Below are 5,084 nucleotides of genomic sequence, written 5' to 3'. Positions count from 1 at the left end.
TAGAACTGGATTTGGTATCCAAAGGGGGTTGCGGCGCACCTTGTTGCCTGTTTACCTGCCACTTTATTGTAATCAGTTCGTTCATATAATGATTTCCTACTAAAGAAATTTAGGATTTATAGTGTTTGATTTTGGTTTTGCAGCATTATGGAGTATGAAAACCCGACAAGTGGCAAAAAAATTCGATGCCTGAATTTAGATATCATCAGTAACCTTCCTGAAAACATAATTGAAAGTATTCTCTGTCTTATGCCACTCGAAGATGCATTGAGAACGAGCATTCTGTCAAAGAAATGGCGGTATAGTTGGCGGAGCATGCCTAAACTTGTATTTACCGGCGATATGATTGTAGTATCTTCTTATTTGCGCAACTTGCTGCTGGAGAAATATAAGCTTGTCAATGCCATCTTCCATGTTTTGTTATTCCACAACGGTCCAACAATTGTAGAGTTAAATTGTTCGGTTCGTGAACTTAGGATGGGATCTGAATTAGACCAGATAATAAGTCATATGTCGAGGGGAAATAATGTGAAGGAACTGTCATTTTTTATTCACTGTAGCTCCTACAAGCTTCCCGTTTCTTTCTTTTCGTTGCAAGTGTTAGAACGTATACATCTTGATTGTTGTACTTTTGAACCACCAATGACATTTAGCGTATTTAGTTGGTTGAGGAGTTTGAAGCTGACGAATGTTGAGGTTTCTGCCCAAATGCTTCAACGGTTTCTCTCCAAGTGCCCGCTACTCGAAGAAATCTGTTTGGTAAGGTCCATATAACCAACCATTTAGTCCTTCAATTAATGGCTTATTGTAAAGGTGTTTTAATGCAGAGTGGATCACAAACAAGGATTTACTTTGCAGGAACAGGAAACAGATTTACATTTGTTGATTTTATACAGTCTGTGCCTTTGATTCGGTCTTTGGAGATCTCACGGTATTATATGGAGGTAACATTTAGGTTGAAGATTGATTACATCTGATGTAAGAATATAGTGTTAGCTAATTTTGACTTGGGTATTTGGTCAAAGTACTTTTGTGCAGGTGGCATGTCACATAAGCTTCCAACTTCACTAGTCCATCTCAAATACCTCTTTAAATGTGTGTCCGGTGGAACAAAACGTGATATCTTCTGCCCTGTGCATTATCAGGAGCTCCCCTGTGTTGGAGAGAATTCGTATTACGGTAAATAGTTTTAATTATTTTTTTATTTATTATTATTATTATTTATGGTAGTGGTTCCTTGTATTTTTGTTGACATTTTTAACATGTTTTGTAATTAGATGTATGATAACGAGATTTTGACTACTCAGCAAACTACCACCAACTTTCTTGATCCAGAAAACCACCTAGATTTGAACTTGGATCATCTTGAGATATTAGGGATATATGCATTTAATGACTCACCGCTTGAGATGGAATTTGTGAAGCTCTTCATGGCCAAGTTACCTGTGCTAAAGAAAGTACAAATTGAGCTTTGTACCAATGTTTCTGTTGATGAAGAACTAAAGATACTTAGAGACATGCTGCTACTACTCTCATTTCTGCGGCCATCACCTTTTGTAAAGTTAACTGTTGTACGCCCAACAACTTCTTGATCAAGACCGTTGTTTTAATTTCCTTGGTTAGGACTAAGGATTGCCATTGCGTAATACTTTTATTATCTATCTTGTATGTGTTCTGATGATTTCGTTTTGTGTTGAAACATTCGTTTATGTTAATCTTTAGATTATAATAGCGAGATAGTTTTTAGTTGATATTTATATTTGGTTTTATTATATATAGCGAGTAGTGTGTCTTTGACAACCAACGGTTTTTTTAATTCGTTGGGTGAAAATGTCAGCTTGAGTCAACTCTTATTTGTGACCTGGGATGTAATATTGTTATTAGTCAGGTGAACCCTTTAGTTTTGACTGGCATAGAGGTCAACTCCAGCAGTTATTATGTATGTGTTGCTATGTTCAAGTGGCCCAGTTGTTGTAAATAATATAAACATCTGATCTTAGCTTTGACTTTTGTTCAGAATGATGCGGTCCTTAAAGTCAACACAAGTCAATGTTTTTATAGTATCTCAATTTGCATAAGTTCTGCTTTAATGATGGAAAGAATAACTATTATTATCGAAGGAAGTTTGCTCATCGTATCCAAATTTGGACGTCGATTTTAACTTCAAAGTGTGAAAATTTAATTAAAAACCCGAAGAAATGACTGCACAACAGAAGAATCTACAGATTTAGATTGTAAATTTCAAATAAAGAAGATTATAACGACATAAATGTAAATGTAATGTCGGTTTACCAATGAACTTCTCCTGGAATTGCAGAAGATTGCAGTGATATACTCATATCTGTGGTAAGCGAGAGAATATGATATTTTGTTTTCTGATGAAAATATTTGGTGTTACTTAAATATTCGTAAAAAAAACCGTACCGGTTGATTAAACTGTTAAAATCATCGAAAAATATCATATTTTATAAAAATGATGATTTTATGTGATTTGGAAACTTCTTTTGTAATGTCTTTGTTCTTTATTGATCATTCAAATCACCAGACTTTTTAAATTCTTTATGTAGACTTTTCCTTAGCCCTGCTTGCGGTGGTGCGCACATATGATGTATATATGTGTGAACCCTCGGGTGGGCAAAAGTGAAACTGCACTAATTTTGACGTTATTTTACTAATCTCGTGAAAATAACGTTAAAAGTGACGGACGGTTAATCAGGCATCATGTAGTGGCGTTGATAGCCGAAAGACAAGGGTACATGCACCGATCAGCCGTTGTCCCGATGATTGAGTGTTATGTGCCTTATGTCCAAGGCTTGATGCAAAATTACTATCGAGCCGGGGGTCTCACCGGAAGCGGCCTCTCTATCCTTATGGGGTAGAGGTAAGGCTGTCTACATCTTACCCTCCTCAGACCCTACTATAGCTTTGCTATTGGTGGGATATACTGAGTACGATGATGATGATGTAGACTTTTCCTTATTTTTTTAATGTGGGCAAATAAAAATGTTAATTTGTTTAAATTACATATTAATTTTGTTTTAATGATTCGTTTAGACATGCAAAAACGTCTAAACTAGTCACATGTTTGGTTTCACCATCGGTTTTGTAGATACATCAGTCAATTTGGTTAAATGTTTAAATTTTTATAACAGAAGAAAACTTTTTAAAAATGCTAACCGACTGTTAAAAACTAGGCTGCAATTGCTTTACATGATTATATGTTTGCTGCAAAACTTGTACCTAGTAAATTTACATGATCATATGTTATTTTCTAATTAAATATCAATCACAAGTTGAATCTTAGTATGAGTAAAACATACCCAATATGTAGAATTTATAAGTTTGTTGCAAGTGGACCATGTCAGCTAATAATCGTAAGTGTCATTGGATCAACTCAACCTTACACCAAAGCGGATTTTAAAATCGGGATCTTTTGGAAAAAAAAGTATTTTTAGTTTTTTACTTTTGCTTAGGATCAAAACACGTCAAAACATGATGAACTACCATTTTGTTATACGTCTTTTAAAACGGGTAAAGTCGCACAATGCCAACATAAATATATGTAAGAGATTCCAGAGATTTGTGATTGGAAATAAAAAGGCAATGTGAATAAAAAAGCAAAGCCTAAAACAGGACCCATTAAATATGGGCCCCAAGCTTCAGCTTATTTTTTTTATAATCAGGTCGCTCGTTTCGGAGATGCACAAAAAACCCGAATCTGGAATGGACCCGAGAAAAAACCCGAAACCAGGTTTTTTTATACATGGTTTTTACTACCCGAGCTCGTACTCGACCCTACCCGTAGGGTACGAATAGGGTATGCATTTCATCAGTACCCAAAACCTGTATACGGAACTAGACCAATTTGTACCCGCTAATACCCAAAAAACCAAACCGCTTCCATACCCAGAACCGGGTTTTCAAATATCTGATCTATATTACTAGAAAAATACCCAAAAAGTGCAGCCCCTTAGAAAAACCCAACTATACTCGAATAAAACCCTAGATATAGTGTTTTTTTCAATACTCAGAAACAAGGTATTCAAATACCCGACCCGAACCCAATGCATATGGTATAGTTTTTAGAGACAATACCCGGATTCGAACCAGACTCGCGTATTGCCAATACTCGATAATACCTGAACCTGATTCCATACTCGAAACCGGGTGTTAAGACTACCCGATTTATACACCTCTAGCTCGATTTGTACACCTCTAGCTCATTGGTCATATAAAATACACTATTTTGTCGAATTATACATTTTCGCAAAATATGTAATAACGGTTTGACTCGTAATTTAACTTAGCAGGACTCTTGATAAAGAAACCCAAGTATATATAAATCCATATTATTTACATAATTATAAAAATACAAAACCATAGAAAAATCAAAAATGACACTATCCAATTGACACTTTCAAATGAAACTCTGGAAGACTTAAACATGTCCGCGTAATTAAAGTCTATTTTTGACGTCAAACAGCAGTCTTCATTCAAACCTTCTGGTTTGTAAGAACAGTCAACAATTGTCATTTAACCACTACATTTTTCCTATCTCTTGTTGATCTTTTAAACACCCATTAACATATATAAGCCATATATTTAGTCTACACTTTGTTAACATTTTGATCTTGTATTCTTTCCCAATAAAAATCAAAACTTTAATCAATTTTCAAGAAAATATTAGGGTTCAGGTTCACACAGCTGGGTTTCTGGGTTTTATCTTATTCTTCATCATATTAAACTTTCTTGAATTTTTATTTCTGGGTATTAAAAATCTTGATTTTTAAGTGAAAATTTCATCATTTTAAATTTTCTTGAATTTTTATTTCTGGGTTTTTGTTATTTTTATATTTAATATCTGGGTTTCAAAAATCTTGGATTTTTAAGTGAAAATGTCATCATTTTAAACTTTCTTGAATTTTTATTTCTGGGTTTTTGATAATTTCATATTTAATTACTGGGTTTTAAAAATCTTGAATTTTGGTTGAAAACTTCATCATTTTAACTCATTTTGAATTTTTGTTTCTGGGTGTTTTATAATTCCATATATAATTTCTGGGTTTCAAAAATCTTGAATTTTA

General features: G+C 34.1%; 1 pseudogene across 1 annotated transcript; it reads left to right on the top strand.

Annotated features, from left to right (window-relative positions):
• On the top strand, positions 1 to 2,355 carry LOC143574115 (F-box/FBD/LRR-repeat protein At1g13570-like; annotated as a pseudogene). The gene is made up of 4 exons (XR_013142533.1): positions 1 to 759; positions 828 to 944; positions 1,026 to 1,179; positions 1,278 to 2,355. The product of XR_013142533.1 is annotated as an F-box/FBD/LRR-repeat protein At1g13570-like (transcript).
• Positions 2,356 to 5,084: the final 2,729 nt, after the last annotated feature.

This window comes from Bidens hawaiensis, unplaced genomic scaffold (assembly GCF_021521415.1).
Source record: "Bidens hawaiensis isolate Kalapana, Puna unplaced genomic scaffold, B.hawaiensis_p1.1 tig00026850_1, whole genome shotgun sequence".
In the NCBI taxonomy this organism is placed as follows: Eukaryota; Viridiplantae; Streptophyta; class Magnoliopsida; order Asterales; family Asteraceae; genus Bidens; species Bidens hawaiensis.
Note: the sequence above shows the minus strand (reverse complement) of the source record. Positions and strands in the feature narration are given on the sequence as shown.